Here is a 20,654-nt window from a genome sequence, read left to right as displayed (position 1 = left end):
CAGTATAGAACTGGACTCAATTCCACATGTACAGCATGAACAAATAGTAATTTATAGCCAAGGAGCAGAGTTGGAGGGCAGTGGATGGAAGTTTCTTAATAGGAAATAATAAGGGTCAGGGGGCATTCTGGCTAAACTGACTTGTTGGGATTCTGACTGAAGGCAGATTAGGTTGATCAGGCACCAAGGGTGGGGACTAAGAGTTTGATCAGATCAGATATCCAGGGGGATACAGATACACAGTTCTTTGTAAACTGACTTAGGATTCTTGCTACAACTGGTTAATACATGTCCCACAAATCAGACTAGAATCCTGGAGAGAGCTTGTCAAATACCTAGGAGTGGAATTGCTGGGTCATATGGTAATTCAATTCTTAAATATTTGAGAAATTGATGAAACTTTTCCACAGTGGCTGAGACATTTTACATACTAATAGCAATCAATATGTGGTGGTTCCAATTTCTCTACATCCTCGCCAAATTTCTTTTTTAAAAATTATACTCATCCTAGTAGGTATGAAATAGTATCTTATTGTGGTTTTGATTTGTGTTTTCCTAAGGCTAGTGATGTTGCATATCTTTTCATGGCTGTGTTGCCCATTTGTATATCTTTGGAGAACTGTCTATTCAAGTCCTTTGCCTGTTTTTTAATTGGGTTGTCTTTGTTGTTTAAGTTTTGAGTCTTTCTGTATTCTGGATACTAGACCCTAATCAGATATATGATTTGCAAATATTTTCTTCCATTCTGTAGGTTGTCTTTTCACTTTCTTGCTAATGTCCTTTGATGTACAAACAAATTTCTGATGAAGCCTAGTTTATTTTTCTGGCTTATGGCTTGTGCTTTTGGTGTCATACTTAAAAACCCATTGCCAAATCCAAATTCATAAGGATTGTCAAAAGCCAAACTCCATACACTGAGTAAAATAAAACAGAAAGATGAGTTTGTTGCAGTGGTTTTGACCTGTAAACTCGGAAACTCAAGACAAAGAGAGCAATGAGTTTCAAGTTAAAAGGTGTTTATGGGGAAGTTATTTGACTTTTTCAGTTGATTGGTTGCTTAGTGTTCTTATTTGTGTCAGGGTAGCTGAGTCAAAGAAAAAAGAAAGTCCAAAGATAGCATGAACAGACTTGGCATTTGGGGGTATCACTGTCCTGGACTGATTTCTGAGAGGAGCCATAAGTTACTGCAATTTGTCAGGTAAGGCTAAGTTTTGCTTTTCTTTAATGTGCCTGCCTGCATTGGCCAACACCATTTTGTCCCCATCATGAGTGACTCCATTTTAATTTTGATTCTATAGGATTTACCCTTAGGATTTCTTGTAAGAGTTTTATGATTTTAGCTCATGTATTTAAGTCATTGATTCGCTTTCAGTTAGTTTTTGTATATGTTGTGTAATAGGGATTTCATTTCATTCTTTTGCATGTTGTCCCAGACCCATTTGTTGAAGAGACTGTTCTTACTCCCAATGAATGGTCTTGACCTCCATATCAAAAATCAATTTGCCATACATGTATGGGTTTGTTTCTGGACTGTTAATTCTACTCCATTGGTCTATATGTCTATCCTTTGTCAGTGTAGGTATCCCCAGCTTTTCAAAATTTGTGTTATGCCACTTTGCTTTTACGAAAGACCTACATTAGTACCTGTTTTCATTAATTGAAAGAAATCTGAAAAGAATTTTTGCTTTTACGACAAAAGATTAAAGGAGAAAAAAGTGTTCAGTGTTTGTTTTGTAGTGAGCCTTTATAGAGGCAGCATGCACCCTGAGCAACAAGAGTGGCACAGCCAAACTCTTTCTCTGGGAACTACATCTCAGTATCAAGCCACCATAGCTTTGCACTGTGTCTGTGAGCATCTGTGCTTAATCTTGATTTATGTTGTGCATCCATTTAGCAAGATGTGTTCTAAAGTATCAGAAAAGCCTGAGAGAGATTGTTTTTCCATGTAAAATTATAATTTTCCATGTAAATTAATGTTAATTGCTTCTTCACTCTATGCCATTTCAGTTTATAAAAGGTTTCATAGGAACTCTATTTTTGGATAGCAGGAAGAAATCTGTACCACACTGTTTTGATTACTGTAACTTTGTAGTAAGTTTTAAAATGGGGTTGTGTAAGTCCTCCAGTTTTGTTCTTCTTTTCTAATATTGTTTTGGCTCCCTTGCAACTTTATATGAATTTGAGGATCAGCTTTTCCATTTTTGCAAAAAGGCCACTAGGATTTTGATAGGGATTGTTGAATTGGTACATAACTTTGGCAAATATTGGTGTGTTAAATACTCCGTCTTCCAATTCATGAGCATGATAATTTTCCATTTATTTAGGTCTTCTTTAATTTTTTTCAGCAATGTTTTATGGTTTTCAGTACACAATATTTTCATCTCCTTAAATTTATTCTTAGGTATTTCATCTTTTTGAATGCTATCTTAATCAGCTTAGGTTGCTATAACAAAATACTGCATACTGGGTGTCTTAAACAACAGAAATTTCTTTCTTACAGTTCTGGAGACTAGGAATCCTAGATCAAGGCCAGTATGTTTTCTGGTGAGAATTTTATTCCTGGCTTGTAGATAGCTGCCTTCTCACTTTGTCCTTCCATAGTGGGCAGGGAGAGAAAGAAAGGGAGACAGGGTGTACTCTGGTGTCTATTCTTAAGGATACTAAGCTATCAGATGAGGACCCTACCTTATGACCTCATTTAACCTTAAATTACCTTCTTATAGACCTTATCTCAAAAACAATCAAATTGGAGATTAGGGTTTCAACATATGGATTTTGGAGGGACACAATTCAGTCCATAGCAGATGGATTATAAGTGGAATTATCACTTAATTTCCTTTTTGGGTTATTCATTGTTAGTGTATTAAAAACACATTTTTTTGAGTGTTGATCTTATACTCTGCAAATTTGCCAAATTTATTTATTAGCTCTAATAATTGTGTGTGTGTGTATGTGTGTATGTTCTTTAGGATTTCTATATACAGAATCATAGCATCTGTTAATTGAGATAGTTTTACTTGTTCCTTACAATTTGGATGCCTTTTATTACTTTCCCTTGTCTAATTGCTTTGGTTAGGGTCATTCTTTCATTTGAAGGAATTGGCTCATGCAATTGTTAACGCTGGCAAGTCTGAAATTTGTAGGGCAGGGTGGTAGACTGAAACTCAAGCAGGAGTTGATGTTGTAGTCTTGAGACAGAATTTGTTCTTTTCCAAGAACCCTCAGTTTTTGCTGTAAAGGCCTTTGTGTATTGTCAAGGTTGATTGAAAAAGGCCTACCTATATCATCAAGAGTAATCTTCCTTATTTAGAATCAATCAATTGTAGATGAAAAACACATCTATAGAATTCTTTTCACAGTAATACCTGGATTAGTGTTTGATTAAATAGGTGGATAGCAAAGTTGACACATAAAACCAATCATCACACCCAGTGTGGTAGATAGTTTTATTCACAATTTTTTAAATAAAAAATTTCACTTTTGTCATGGCTTCAGTCTGGGTAGAATATACTTCCCCCACCGTAGTGACTTTGCATTTTGCCATATGACGTGCCTTGGCCAGTGGAATGTGAGTGGATGTAACATATGTCCACCAGTTGGGAAACGAGATGTGGTCTTGGACAGAAGGGAAAGGCCTGTATATTCTGAATCCTTTGGCTTTGCGTGTATGTGCATGTATTTGTATGTATGTGTTTCTGCAGCCAATGATAAGAGTGTCCAGCTTGAAATGGCTTCTGCTGGCAAAAGAAGAAATACTTGGAGCACCAAGGACAATTAAAAAGTGTTTGACTGCAATGGATTGAAACTCATTAAATATGTTAAAAATACATGAATTCTTACTATTGCTTAAAAAAAAAGCTCACTAGTCACATTGAAGATTGCTAGGACACCAGTTCATTATTCTGAAATTGGTAAATAATGGTTAAAAAAGCAAAACAATTAACCTGCTTTTCCTACATGAACTGAAATTCAGAGTAACCAAATTGTTGATGAAGAAAAACTTTTTTATGGAAAAAGTCCAATGAATAAATGAGGGAGGAATGATAATATCACCATTTTACAACCCATAAGAAAATAATGTTTCTAAGAAATAATAAGTTCAGTTCCACATATAAGGAGCTTAGAAGTTGCTACTCCATCCCAACAATAAGTTAAAAGATGATCAAACTGAAAAATCAACAACTCTTTTTAGATCTGCAAGAGAAGTGAGGTCACAGGGCATATAATGCCCGCCAAATAGAGAGACTGACACGTGAATATAGAATCACAATGTATTGGAGCAGCAGCCTCCATGCGAACCAGTGCCCGGCTAGGGGAACCTGAACTGCAATTGATGAATTGCTGGAGGCTCAGTGTGGACAATTCTGACACTTAAAAGCTCCAGGGGGACTGAGTCATGACGCAGCCCCCACACTTTTGTAATTTTACACCTCCAAAAACTCTACAAGGTTCTCACAGTAAATATCAGAGAAAAATCTTGTGCTCCAACAGGAGGAGAGGAAAAGCCATCTGAAAATAAACCAGAAAACTCTCTTCTTCTTAGTAAGGCTTGCCCTCAGAGGAAACTTAGTAAGGCTTGCCCTCAAGTTAACCAGAGTCTAACTTGTTGGGGTTTTATCAGAGCCTAGATGACCTGGGGGAAAGGAAATACTCAACTCTAGCCCACTCTAGCCATCCTGTCCCAGATATAAGAGGAGCAGGGGAGAAAACTGAGAAACACTTGTGAAGTTCATGGTTCAGAGGCACAGGCTCACTGAAAGACTGAGACCTACTCATGGGACTGTAGAATGCTTCACCTCCCCTAAATCTCACTACTACATTATGAAAGGCCTGTTTACAACAGTTCTTTTTATATGTCCAGCAATCAAGAAAAAGAAGACATCCCAAAAGACATTGTTTGAAGAGACAAAGCAAGCATCAGAACCAGACATTGCATGGATATTGGAATTATCAGATTGGGACTTTGAAACTGTGATTAAATGCTGAGGGCTCTAAGGGATGAAGTAGACAGCATTCAAGAGTAGATGGACAATATAAGCATAGAGATGAAAGTCCTAACAAAGAACCAAAAATAAATGTTAGAGACAAAAAATATATAAAAGAAATGAATGCCTTTGATGGGCCTATTAGTAGACTGGACATGGCTAAGGAAATAATAACTGATGTTTGCCAAATAACCATTTGGTGGATGGTTGAAAGGGAACTTCATAGAAATGGATCAGACTGACAACACTTGATCAATCTTAATAGTACTGCAAGTGAGATGATCAAGTATTGTGTACCTCCTGATGGGATACATTTCATATTGTTACTCTTTTTGAAATATTTTCACAAAACCAGAAATTGATTCTAAATCTAATGAAGCCTTTAGATCTAACTGCTGGTTTACTTGAAAGAGGAAGGCACAGAGTAACATGTTAAGTAATATCATGATAATAGAATCCACCCAGTACATTATGTGGTAACCACTGTAGGAAAATGGAATGTAAACTGGCTATGTTAACTATTATGGGCTGAATTTTGTCCTCTCCCAAATTCTATGCTGAAGCTCGAAACCCTAGTACCTCAGAATGTGACTGTATTTGTAAATCACCTCTTTAAAGAGGTGATTAAGTTAAATGAAGCTGTTAATATGGGCCCTAATCCAGTATGATGGGAACCCTTGTAAAAAGAGGTTGTGGCACATAGACACAAGAGATAAGAGCACAACAAATCTGTGGTATTTTGTTATGGCAGCCTCAGCAAACTAATACAATAACACTAGGTGGAATAATGGTTTTTTGGTTATAAGAACAACAAAAATGGACCTTATCTATTAGAGATATAAAATGTAGTGTTTACAGGTGAAATGAATTTTGGGATCTGGCTTAAAAATACTTAAAAAAATACATGATAGATGAAATAAGAATGGCAAATTTTTGGTAATTATTAAAACTGAGTAAGAGATATTAGAAGTGCATTGTATCTCCACCTTTGTATATGTTTGAAGATGTCCAAAATAAACAGTTAAACATGTATGCACGTGCACACACATACATATACATGCAATATGCCAATATATATCATATGTAAATAGTGTTTTTTTCAGAATTCTGGCTCAAATTCATCCAGTCTCATGGATTTGGCTACTGCCCATATGCTAAAGACTCTCATGTCTACAGTTTTACCCATTTCTGGTAACTCAACACTGTTACTTGCTGTACCAGAGGCCTTTCACACGTGAAGTGTCCAAAATGAATTCCTCATCTTTTCCTTCAGATTTTCCATGTTTTCCCTGCTGGTGATCATCAACTTCCCACAGGCAAGAGTCTGGCTTAGAGATCTCCTCTCTTAGGCCCCATATCTCACCAGTCCTCAAGTTCCTGGAATTCTATTTCTAAATACCTGTTGGGTCTGTCCTCTCCTCTCTTATGGTGTCACTTCCATGGCTCACATTCTGGTTCACTGTACTCTTCCCTGGACGGTTGTAGGTCCCTTTTACAGGTCTTTGCTTCCTTTCTCATCCTGGGTTTCCCTCTGCTAGCTTTGTTCATGTTGCTAAAGTTGTCTTTTCTTCTCATAACTTTCATTTTTTTTTTTTACTTTTCTGTTGTTTTTATTATGCACTAAATTAATACACTGCATAACCTTCTAGAAGGGGTAGATGAGTATGACTGAGTTATTTTTCATCAATCAGGAAAATGCTTCCTTAATTGATATTCTCCAAACCCTTTGACACATAGTAACTATTAACTCCAGAGACCTGCCTATCTCTTTGCATCAAACTCCACTGATGGGGATAACAGGCAACCCTTTTCTCCTTGCCCCTGTTACTGAACCTGTGGATGTGCACCGTGGCTATGCCGGGGATGACCAAGCACACGGCCATGACACTGATCCCAGGCAGGATCTCTAACCACATCGCAGCGCGGTTGCCAGGGCCAAGCCCTTGCCTGCCCGGCCCGGTAAAGGTGACCCGGCCTCGGTCTCTCATAACTTTCTTTAAATATAATGGACAGATAATATATTAACATGAAGCAGTGCAAAAGTGTATAACTATAGAAAAGTGAGTCTGTCATTGTGGCACAATTTATGGTAGCACAGATCTAGAAGGAACCAAATTTCCATCAAAAGGTAACCTGAGTAAACCAGGGTAGGGCCACATAATGGAGTAATCTGTGGCCCTAAGAAGGAATGAAGACTATATCTGTCTATAGCATATATTGTTGTGTGAAGAAAGCCCCACACCTATAATGAGACCTGATTCGTTTTAGTGGGAAAGTAGAGCACAATAGTGGCTCTATTACCTGGCACTAATAGTGTTCATGGCTTCTGGATTAGTCATTGTTTCTAGGTATTTCAGTGGACAGTGGTAGAAAATTAATATAAGCATAAATAAAGTAATAAATAAATATATTAACATACATCATGAAATTTATGGACATTCCAGTTTAAATTCAGTATTTGGGGTTTTTATTTAAACTCTTTATCTTATTTGTATATGGCCTTTCTCCCACAGTGAAAAATGCTGGTCCACAAGTGCACCAAAATAATGATTCATTGCTTTGTCCTACATTACATTTGCAACTGTCTCAGAATAACAACATCAAAACTACCATCAACAGTATGATCACTGTAACATTTAAATATTTTTTTTTTGTCCTCAGAGTATATACTATAAAAAATACATACACAAATTCTGTTTTTTTAAAAAAATTTGAAATAATTTCTTTCAGATTGGTTTTGTTTTTAGGAATTGATTTTTTAAATAATTTATAAGAATGTGAAATAAATATATGACTACATATTAAATCTACAAAATTAGGTTAAGCTCAGAAACTTTAGCTTCTATTCCAGTTCTCTCATTCTGTTCCACCTTCCCTATATTGTTAAGCAATATATTTTAGTTTAATATAGTTATTATATGTATGTATGTTACACATGTGTTAGTTATTATATATTACATATGTATATATGCATATATATGTCTTTTGTTATTAAATAAAATAAGGGAACTCAGCAACACCATCAAGTGTTAACATCATTTCATTATAGGGATCCCTTTGGGAGAAGAAAAGGAAAAGAGGGAGGAAAATTTCTTTGAAGAAATAAGAGCTGAAAACTTCACTAAACTGGGAAAGGAAACAAATCCAGATCCAGGAGGCACAGGGAGCCCCCAACAAAATCAACCCAAGGAGGTCCACATCAGCACACATAGTAATTAAAATGGCAGAAAGTCATGATAAAGAGAGAACTCTAAAAGCAGCAAGAGAAAACAGTTACATACAAGGGAAACCCCATAAGGCTATCAGTAGATTTTACAGCAGAAACTCTGCAGGCCCGAAGGGATTGGCATGATATATTCAGAATGATAAGAGGAAAAAATCTGCAGCCAAGAATACTCTATTCAGCAAGGCTATCATTCAGAATAGAAGGAGAGATAAAGAGTTTCCCAGACAAAAGTTAAAAGAATTCATCACCAAGCCAGCCATACAAGAAATGTTAAAGGGGACTTTTTGAGTGGGAAAGAAAGACCATAAGTAGGAGTAAGAAAAATAGGAAGCACAAAAACAGCAAAATTAAGTATATCTATAAAAATCCAGTCAAGGGATTCACAAAAGAACATAAAATATGACATGGGATGGGGAGAGGAGTAAATATTTAGTGCTTTTAGAATGGGTTCAAACTTAATCAACCATCAAATATAGACTGCTCTATGCATAAGTTGTTATATATAAACCTACTGGTAATGACAAATAAAAAAACCTGGTAATAGGTAGAGAGAGACAGAGACAGAGACAGAGAGAGAGAGAGAGAGAAGGAGAAAGTATTCCAAGTATATCACTAAAGAAAGCCAGCAAATCATGAGAGAAGAGAGCAAGAGAAGAAAGGAACAGAGAAGAACTACAAAAACAACTAAAACAACTAACAAAAATGGCAATAAGTATATATCTATTGATAATTACTTTGAGTGTAAATGGACAAAATGTTCCAGTCAAAAGACATTGGGTGATGGAAAGGATAAAAGAGCAAGACCCATTTATATGACACCTACAGAAATTTCATTTCAGACCTAAAGACACATGCAGACTGAAAATGAAAGTGTGGAAAAGCACTTATGTAAATGGAAGTGAAAAGAAATATAAGGTAGCAATATTTAGACAAAATAGTCTTTAAAACCGAGACTTTAATAAGAGACAAAGAAGGACACTGCATAATCATAAAGGGAACAATCCAACAAGAAGATAGTAATAATTGTAAATATTTATGGACCCAACATGGGAGCACCCAGATACATCAAGCAGCTATTTACAAAAATAAAGGAAGTAATTGATAGTAACACAATGATAGTAGGGTACTTTAATGCCCCATTACATCAATGGATAGATCATCTAAACAAAATCAACAAGGAAACAGTGGCTATAAATGACACATTGGACCAGATGGTTTTAACAGATACATTTAGAACATTCCATCTTAAAACAGCAGAATACACATTCTTTTCAAGCACATACAGACTAGGTCATGTTAGGCCACAAAATAAGTCTCAACAAATTAAAAAAGATTGTAATTATTTTATGCATCTTTTCTGGCCACAATGCTTGAAATTAGAAATCAACCCCAAGAAAAACTCTGGAAAGAACACAAATACATGGAGGTTAAATAACATGCTACTCAACAATGGATGGGTCAATCAAGAAGTCAAAGAAATAAAAAATTACATGGAAACAAATGAAAATGAAAACGCAATGATCCAAAATCTTTGGGATGCAACAAAAGCAATTATAAGAGGGAAGTTTACAGCAATATAGGCCTACCTCAAGAAGTAGGAAAAATCTCAAATAACCTAACTTTATACCTAAAGGAACTAAAAAAGAACAACAAACAAAACTCCAAACCAGCAGAAGGAAGGAAATAATAAATATTAGAGCAAAAATAAATGATATAGAAACTTAAAAAAAACAAAAAACAGTGGGACAGATAAACCAGGAACTACTTTGAAAAGATCAACAAAATTGACAAACCTCTAGCCAGACTCATTAAAAAAATAATAATAAAATGGGGGGGGAGAGAGAACCCAAATAAAATCACAAATGAGAGAGGACAAAAAACCCCAACACCACAGAAATACAAACAATTATAAGAGGATATTATGAAAACTTATATGCTAACAAATTGGGTAACCTAGAAGAAATGGATTCATTCCTAGAAACATATAGCCTACCCAAACTGAAGCAGGAAGAAATAGAAAGTTTGGACAGACTGATTACAGCAATGAAATAGAATCAATAATCAAAGAACTCCCAACAAACAGAAGTCCAGGACCAGACAGCTTCACAGGCAAATTCTACCTAATATTTAAAGAAGAGTTAATACCTATTCTTCTCAAACTATTCCAAAAAATAGAAGAGGAAGGAAAACTTCCAAATTCATTCTATGAATCCAATATTACCCTTATACCAAAGCCAGATATCACAAAAAAAGAGAACTATAGGCCAATATCTCTCATGAACATAGATGCAAAAAAATCCTCAACAAAATCCAGGGCACTTGGGTGGCTCAGTCACTTAAGATCCAAATCTTGATTTTAGCTCAGGTCATGATCTCAGAGTCCTGGGGTTGAGCCCTGAGTCCGGCTCTACACTAAGCAGGGTGTCTGCTTCTCTCCCTGTCCCTTTGCCCCATGCCCCCCGCTTGTGTACATGCTCTCTCTTTCTCTAAAATAAATAAGTCTTTAAAAAACAAAATCCTCAACAAAATCCTAGCAAACTGAATCCAACAATATTCACCACAACCAAGTGGGATTTATTCCTGGGATGCAAGGGTGGTTCAGTATTCACAGTTCAATCAACATGATATATCACATCAGTAAGAGAAAGGATAAAAACCATATGATCATTTCAAAAGATGCAGAAAAAGCATGTGACAAGATACAACATCCATTCATGATAAAAAATCCTCAACCTAGTAGGGCTAGAGGGAACATACCTTAAAATAATAAAGACCATATATGAAAAACCCACAGTAAACATCAGACCCAATAGGGAAAAACTAAGAACTTTTTCTCTAAGTCAGGAATAAGACAAGGATGTCCATTCTCACCACTTTTATTCAATATAGTACTGGAATTCCTAGCCACAGCAGACAAGAAAAAGAAATGAAAGGCATCCAAATCGGCAAGAAGAGGTAAAAGTTGCACTATTTGCCTATGACATAATACTATGTATAGAAAACCAGAAACACTACCAAAAAACTGCTAGAACTGATAAATGAAATCAGTAGTGTTGCAGAATACAAAAATCAATGTATAGAAATCTGTTGCATTTCTCTACACCAATAATGAAGCAGCAGAAAGAGAAATTAACAGTCTCATTTACAACTATATAAAAATAATAAGAGACCTAGGAATGAACCTAACCAAAGAGATAAAAGACATACTCTGAAAACTATAGCACACTGATGAAAGAACGTGAAGATGACACAAAGAAATGGGAAGACTTTCCATCCTCATGTGTTGGAAGAGCAAATAATGTTAAAATGTCAATACTGCCCAAAGCAATCCACATTTAATGCAATCCCTATCAAAATACCAATTGCGTTTTTCACAGAACTAGAACAAATAATCCTAAAATTTGTGTGGAGCCACAAAAGACCTCAAATAGTCAAAGCAATCTTGAAAAAGAAAAAACTGGAAGTGTCACAATTCTGAAATTTAAGTTATATTACAAAACTGTAGTTATCAAAACAGTATGGTACTGGCATAAAAAATAGACACATGTAGATCAGTAGAACAGAATAGGAAACCCAGAAATGAACCCACAACTACATGGTCATTTACTCTTCGACAAAGGGGGAAAGAATATCCAATGGGAAAAAGAGAGTCTCTTCAACAAATGGTGTTGGGAAACCCGGACACCTACATGCAAAAGAATGAAATTGGACCACTTGTAACACCGTACTCAAAAATAAACTCAAAATGGATTAGAGTCCTAGATGTGAGACCTGAAACCATAAAAATCCTAGAAGAGAATGTAGGCAATAACATCTTTGACATTGGCCATAGCAACATTTTTTCTAGCTATGTCTCCTTAGGGAAAATGAAAGCAAAAATAAACTATTGGGACTGCATTAAAATGAAAAGCTTCTGCATAGTGAAGGAAACAATCAATAAAACTAAAAGGCAACCTATGGATTGGGAGAAGATATTTGTAAATGACATATCTTATAAAGGTTTAGTATCCAAAATCAATAAAGAACTTACACAACTCAACACCCAAAAAGCAAATAACCCAATTAAAAAATAGAAATGCACAGACATTTATCCAGTGACATCCAGATGGCCAAAAGACACATGAAAAGATGCTCAACATCACTGATCACCAGAGAAATACAGATCAAAACTATAATGAAGTATCACCTCACACCTGTTAGAATGGCAAAAATCAAAAACACAGGAAACAACAAATGCTGGCAAGGAAGCAGAGAAAAAGGAACCTGTGTGCACTGTTGGTGGGAGGGCAAACTTATGTAGTCACTTTGGAAAACAGTATGGAGATTGCTCAAAAAGAAAAATAGAACTACCCTATGATCCAATAGTCACACTACTGGGTATTTACTCCAAAAATACAATACTAATTCAAAGGGAGACATGCACCCCTCTATTTATTGCAACATTTTTTATAATAGCCAAATTATGAAAGGCCCGAGTACCCACTGATAGATGAAGGGATAAAGAAGAGGTAGTACATATATACAATGAAATATCTTTCATCCGTTAAAAGGAATGAAATCTGTCATTAACAACAACATGTATAGAACTAGAAAGTATAATGCTAACTGAAATAAGTCATAGAAAGACAAATACCATATGATTTCACTCATATGTGGAATTTAAGAAACAAAACAAACAAACAAAAAAGAGAGAGAAACCAGGAAATAGATTCTTAATTATAGAGAACAAACTGATGGTTACCAGAGGGGAGATGGGTGGGGGAATGGGTGATGGAGTGAAGAGTACACCATCCTGATGGGAAAAAGATTCACACACACAAATAGGAAAATAGAAAATAACAAGTATTGGCAAGGATGTAGAGAAATCAAAATCCTTACACATTGCTGGTGGGCATGTAAAATGGTGCAGCTACTATGAAGAACGGTGTGGTGGTTCCTTACAAAGTTCAGTGGAATTACTGTGTGATCCAGCAATTCTAAGGCTATTCCTAAAAGAATTGAAAACAGAGACTTTAACAGATACTTGTACACCATTGTTCATAGTAGCATTATTCACAATAGCCAAAAGGTGGAAACAACTAAGATATCCATCAAAAGATAAACAAAATGTGTTGTTTGCATACAGTGGAGTATTGTTTAGCCTTAAAAAGGGATGAAATTCTGATACATGCTAACGTAGATGAACCTTGAGCCTTATGCTAAGTGAAATAACCTAAACACAAAAGGACAACTATCATATGATTCCACTTAATGAGGCACCTAGAATAGTTAAATGCATAGAGACAGAAAATAGAACAGTTAACCAGGGGCTGTGAGGAGAGAGGAATGGATAATTGTTGCTCAACGGATATAGAGTTTCAATTTGATAAGGTGAAAAAGTTCTGGAAATAGAGAATGCTGATGGTTAAACAACATATGTGAATGTACTTAATACCACCGAATTGTTAATTTAAAACAGGTAAACATGGTAAATTTTACCATAATAACAAAATAGTATAAACACCTCCAAAACAACTCTCCCATTCTTTGTTTTGGAGGAATTTAGTTCATACTGTGTTCTGATCTCTTTAACCTATTTCAGTAGTCTTGAATTTTCTTCCCTACCTTTTTAACTTTGGGGCAATTTTTGCTTTGACAGTTCATATTTCTGGCATTGCATTGTATGTACCACATGTTATATTTAGCTACTTGAGCACACATCTGTTTTTCTGTGATATTTGAAGTCCTTTGAGGTTGGGAACCTGTTAGAGCTTCAAAAAATGTTGGGAGACCTGGGTGGCTCAGTTGGTTAAGCGTCTGCCTTTGCTTGGGTCATGAACCTGAAGTCCTGGTATGGAGTCCAGCATCAGGCTTCTTGCTCAGCAAGGGGCCTGCTTCTCCTCCTGCCTGCAGCTCCCGTTGCTTGTGTTCTCTCTCTCTGACAAATAAATAAATAAGATCTTAAAAAAAAAAAGTTTGCTATGGGGCACCTGGGTGGCTTAGTTGGTTAAGCGTGCGCCTTTGGCTCAGGTGATGATTCTGGAGTTGCGGGATCGATCCCCACATGGGGCTCCCTGTGGTGGGGAGTCTGCTTCTCCCTCTGCTTCTCTTCCCACTCATGCTCTCTCTCACTTACTCTCTCTCAAATAAATAAACAAAATCTTTTTAAAAAGTTTAAAAAAATGCTGAGAAGAATTAAAATTGTTTCTATTATACATGGAGAGTTTTCTTGTATATAAGTGACATCTTGTGGCACCAAGTAGAATAGTCAGCACTATATTGATTTTCTTTGAATAAATTGTTCTCTTTTTAAAAATCCAGATTCTATATATCTTCTTTAAAGTTTATCTGAAATAAGCATGATTGTAATCAGAGGATAATAGAAGAGGATAATAGACTAATGGCATTGCTAAAGGATGCTTTTGTATACATGGGTGGGGCCTACCTGGGACAATTCCTAAACACCTAGATCACCACAACCCCTTCCAGGTCTGGAAACTCACCACACTTTTAAGAGATTCCCTAAATCAGAATTACTAATTTTTTGATAATAGTCCTAAAGATGGATAGTTGAGCTGTATACACTGAAAACTGCAAGACATCAATGAAAGAAACTGAAGACATAATTACATGGAAAGATATTCTGTGTTCATGGATTAGAACAATATTGTTCAAATGTCTGTACTACTCAAGCAAGCTATAGATTCTTTGCAATTCCTATCAAATTTCCAATGTCATTTTTCAAAGAATTAGAAAAAATTATCTTAGAATATAGAACCAAAAAAGACCCCAAATAGTCAAAGCAATCTTGAGAAAGAACAAAGCTAGAGGCATCACTCCTCCTAATTTCAAACTATATTACAAAGCATTAGTAATCAAAATAGTATGGCATTGGCTTGAATATGGACACATATCTCAATGAACAGAATAGAGACCCCAGATATAAACCCATGCATATATAGTCAGTTAATTTACAACAAAGTAGCCAAGAATATATAATGGAGAAAAGAAAGTCTCTTCAATAAATGGTGTTGGGAAAACTGGACAGCCACATGCAAAAGAATGCAACTGGAATTCTGTCTTATGCCATATGCAAAAATCACCTTAAAATGGATTAAATATTTGAACATGATACCTGAAATCATAAAACTAGAAGAAAACATGGGAACATGAGGCTAGGCTCCTTGACAGCAGTTTTGGCAATGGTTTTTGGAAATGACACCAAAAGCTAAGGCAACAAAGGAAAAATAAACAAATGGGACTACATCAAACTAAGAAACTACTTCACAGTGAAAGAAACCATTAAAAAAATGAAAAGGAAACCTATCAAATGGGAGAAAATATCTACAAATCATCTATCTGATAAGGGATTAATATCCAAAAAGTATAAAGAAATCATATAACTTAGCAAAAAACCCCCACAAACAATATGATTTAAAAATGAGGAACTGGGACTCCTGGGTTGCTCAGTCAGTTAAGTGTCTGACTCTTGATCTCAACTCAGGTCTTGATCTCAGGGTCATGAGTTCGAGCCCCACATTGGGCTCCATGATGGGTGTGGAACCTACTTAAAAAAAATTAGGCATTTTTCCAGAGAAGACATACAAATGGCCAACAGGTACATGAAAAGGTGCTCAGCAAACCAAAACCACAATGAGATATCACTTCATACGTGTTAGAGTTGCTGTCATCAAAAAGACAACAATAGAGAAAAGGGCACCCTTGTGCACTGTTGGTGGGCATGTTAATTGGGGCAGCTACATGTAAAACAGGATGGAGAGTACTAAAAAAAATTGAAAATAGAAGTACCTTATGATCTAGCAGTTCTACTCTGTCATATATCTGTCAAAATCACTATCTTGAAGATATATCTGCCCCTCCTCCCAGTGTGCATTGCAGCATTATTTACAATCGCCAAGACATGGAAACAAACCTAAATATCCATCAGTGGATGAAAGAAAATGTGGTATATATTCACAATAGAATACTATTTCACCATGAAAAAGAAGGAAATCATGCCACTCACAACAACATGGTTAGACCTTGAGGGCATTACACTAAGTGAAATAAATTCTATAGAGAAAGACAAATACTGTTTGACCTCACTTATAAATGGAATTAAAAAAAACGAACAACTGAACCCATAGAAACAGAACAGATTGGTGGTTGCTGGAGGGGGTGTAGGGGGTGAGGGAAATGGGTGAAGGTAGTCAAAGGTGGTCAAAAGGTATAAATTTCACATAAGTTCTGGGGATGTAATATATAGCATGGTGACTATGGTTAATATACAGTACTTGAAAGTTGCTAAGAGAGTCTTAAAAGGTCTCATCTCAAGAAAAAAATTGTAGCTATGGGAGGTGATGAATATTAACTAGACTTATTGTGAGGATTTCACACCACATATACATATCAAATTTATTATGGTGTATACCTTAACCTAATACAATGTTATATATATAAGCTAATACAATATTGTTATAATATTGTATATTGTATATATATGCCGTATGTATATATCTGAATTATATCTCAATAAAACTAGGGGAGAAAACCATGGTAAACCTAAACTTCAAATTCCCCACCAAGTCCTCTCCTGTCATCTTTCCCTTTCCTGGATGGCATCTCCATATTTCCAGTAGATCAGGCTAGAAAACTGTGGCCATCTTTGATTCCTCTCTTTTTCTCACACTCACATTTAGTCATCACATTTACTCACATTTAGTAAATCCTTTCAGCTCTGCTTATGAACAGAATATGGCCACTTCTCACTGTGCTGTCCAAGCAACCATTTATTATCCTATATAACAGCAACAGCTTCCTAACTGGTTGCTTTGTGTTTACCATTGCCTGTCAACAGTGTGCTTTCCATGCAGAATGACCTTGTAAATAACCAAATCTGATTATATTACTCCTCTGCTAAAAATACTCTGATGGCTTTCCATTTCACATAGGCAAAGTCATTAAAAATCCTACAAAACCCTATGTTATCCCACCCCCCCCCGTGACCTTTTTGAACTTACCTTCTCAAACACATTTCTGCCTTAGGGCCTTTGCATCTGTTGTTCTGTTTACTTATAATTCTCTGACATTTTAAAAATTCTAATTATAAATACTTCACTCTATATCTAAGAGACCATTTAAAAAGTAAACATAATGTCAATATCACACCTTAAAATTAAACTATAATTCCATAATGTCATCTGATATGCAGAGTTTACATTTCCCTTGTTTTCACAATTTAAAAGGAAATTTGTTAAGATTAGGATCCAAACAAGGTTCACACATTGCATTTGTTTAATTTGTCTCTTTTTTTGTATATTTATGCTCATATATATTTTTAATTTGAGTATGACTTACAATGTTACATTAGTTTCAGATGTATAGCATAGTGATTCTACTTGTCTATTCCTTATGCTGTGTTCACATGCTTATGACAGATGCTTACCATCTGTCACCATACAATGCTATTACAATGTCATTGACTATATTCCCTATGTTGTGCCTTTTATTCTCTTGATTTATTCATTCCATACCTGGAAGCCTGTATCTCCCATGCCCTTTCACCCATTTTGCCCATCCCTCCACGCCTCTTCCCTCTGGCAACCATCAGAGTGTTCTCTGTATTTATAGTTCTGATTCTGCTTTTTGTTTGCTTTATTCATTTGTTTTATTTTTAAGATTCCACGTAATATACCTCTTAAGACACTTTTAATCTATAAGAGTTTTCTCTCCCATCACTTTTTTCTTTTTTTCTTTCATTTTTTTTAAAGATTTTATTTATTTGACAGAGAGATATAGCGAGAGAGGGAACACAAGCAGGGAGAGTGGGAGAGGGAGAAGCAGTCTTCCCGCGGAGCAGGGAGCCTGATGCGGAGCTTGATCCCAGGATTCTGGGATCGTGACCTGAGCCGAAGGCAGACGCTTAATGACTGAGTCACCCAGGCGCCCCTCTTTTCTCTTTTCTTTTCCTTTCTTTTCCTTCTGGAATGGATCTTAGGTGGAGCAGAATTTCCCACATTCTAGATTGGTGTTGTTACCTTGTTTATCTAGCTTTTTATTTTTGCTAACTTGGTTGTTGATTAGACCTAGAGGCTAGATCAGATTCAAATCTGATTTTTTTCTTTTTATAAATATTTCATAGGTGGAACTGTACATTGCCTATTGTATTACATTAGGGAGGTTATAATACCTGTCTTTTTTTGATGTTAAGATTGTTCAGTATATTCAATTATTGAATTAATTCAATTTAGCCACTAGAGGTCAGGACTTTATTTTAAAAATACGTATTATACTGGACTTTGGGAAGGATCTAGACTTAAGTTTGGTAAAAGAGTGGAAAAATCTTTGTTAATCAGTTGTCATTATTAGGAATTTCTGGGTAAACTTCTTTTGTCTCTTAAGTGTAAAATGTTGGTTGTCTTAAAAGGTTATATATAGTTTTAGTGTAATTTTTCCATTTTAAACCATTATCACTATAATTAAAATTATGTTTCCCAGATTTAAACACTCTGTACCCTAGAAGTTTAAGTCAGTTTATATGCTGCTTTAACTGTATGCAATACTCTGGTTAAAGTGGTAAAATAGGAAATATAGGACAGTAGGAAATACACTGGTGAAACCAAGCATAGAAAAAGGAAATGTGCCTTGCTATTGACTGGGTAGCCTTATGGGTCCATAGTTAATCATAGTAAGAATTTTTATTAGAGATGCTGATAGAGGTAGATATGTGTTATGTGTTTTTCACAAGTGGGAGAAATTGAACTCAAGTAATGTACTATTATGGTAAATTACTGCCAAAAACCTGATGTCAGGACAATAATGAGTATGATAATAGCAATAATTTATACATCTTGAGAATCACATCTTTACTTCAATTATTGTCTTATACGGGTGGAAAAACAAGGACTAAACCCAGATAATCTAGGGTTTAGATTCTGGCACTATTTTATTATGGCATCTTGTAACATGACCACTTTGAGTGTCTGTTTACCTGTATGTAAAGTGGGACCAATAAGACCTAGGACTATAGTTAATAATACTGTATTGTATATTTGAAAGTTGCTAAGAGAGTAAATCTTAAAAGTTCTAATTTTGAGAAAAAAAACTACAACTATGTGAGGTGATGGATGTTAACTAGCCTTTTATTATTATCTACATCTGGGCCTGATATGAATTATGCTGAACTACTTGAGTCTAGTTAAAATGGCCTTAGGAATTTCTTAAATACTTAGCTAATATATTTTTCACTTATTTAAAAAGAGAAGTTTTTAAATTCTCTACTATTACCCATTTCTAGTAAGTTCTCAGAAATTAATTTTAGGAGTATATCTCTTCATTTCAGCTGATATCAATATTAAACCTTTAGGTTTAATTTTAGCTACTTAGAAGAATATTCTGAACTACCCGATTTTTTATCCAGATGTACAAGAATATACTTGGAAACATTTAATAGTTTTTGTTGTTGTTGTTGTTGTTGCATAAAGTAGGGAATTGGTGAGGTAGAGAAGAAAATGAAATGATACCTTTTTTAAAACCAGATAATTTACTAAAATAACTGAAAGCAACATCAAATTTTTAAGATATTCCAATGTTTTTAAAGTACAAATAAAGGCAGTTACAGAGTTTATATATTAGTTGGATAACTAATTTTATTCCAGCCATATATTTATTCATTAGCTGAATGAAAGAGAAACCATACCACATTTAAAGAAGTATGGCCCTTGCAGTCATGAAATTATATTGAGTTGAATTAAAATCTCTGCTTATAAAGATTAAGTGAGGTTTATTGTCTGTCTGTCCGTCCATCGATCCATCCATCACTATTGAATGGATGAGATTCAAATAAAACATGATAAGCTTTTAGTCTAGTGAAGAAGCAGGTAATAAATCAGGGTTCACAGTTCAATTTAATTATAGTGTGTGTAGATGCTATGTCAGTACAGTGGAGGAGATGTAAATCAGATAGAGATAAGGAGGATAAGCCCTTTCTCTGAGCACATGGAAACAAAGAATGTGAATGCCCTAAGAAAATTGGGGACTGATGGGTCTGCGTTAAAAAAAAGAATATGCCGTGTCTGTTAAGAAAAAGGCTCTGGGAGATTGGTTTCTAAACAATAAGATTATTTTATTTTATTTTTTTTTAAGATTTTATTTATTTTTTTGACAGAGAGAGACAGCGAGAGAGGGAACACAAGCAGGGGGAGTGGGAGAGGGAGAAGCAGGCTTCCCGCAGAGCAGGGAGCCTGATGCGGGGCTCGATCCCAGGACCCTGGGATCATGACCTGAGGTGAAGGCGGACGCTTAACAACTGAGCCACCCAGGTGCCCCCAATATGATTATTTTAAAATTTAAAGAAATTTAAGTATGTTTGTGTTCTGCCAATGGCGGGAGAGAGATTCCATATTCCAGAAAGAGAAAATCTTTGCTATCATTTAATAGGGTTCCTGAGTATGTTGAAGAGGAGG

The 20,654-nt window shown here is 35.6% G+C and overlaps 1 pseudogene; it reads right to left on the bottom strand.

Annotated features, from left to right (window-relative positions):
- Positions 1-6,624: 6,624 nt before the first annotated feature.
- Positions 6,625-6,901, bottom strand: LOC112826755 (NADH dehydrogenase [ubiquinone] 1 alpha subcomplex subunit 1 pseudogene; annotated as a pseudogene).
- Positions 6,902-20,654: the final 13,753 nt, after the last annotated feature.

Source organism: Callorhinus ursinus, unplaced genomic scaffold, assembly GCF_003265705.2.
Source record: "Callorhinus ursinus isolate GAN/ISIS: 27379988/994484 unplaced genomic scaffold, GSC_fseal_2.0 scaffold7, whole genome shotgun sequence".
Lineage (NCBI taxonomy): Eukaryota > Metazoa > Chordata > Mammalia > Carnivora > Otariidae > Callorhinus > Callorhinus ursinus.
This window is presented reverse-complemented; position numbering and strand designations above follow the sequence as displayed.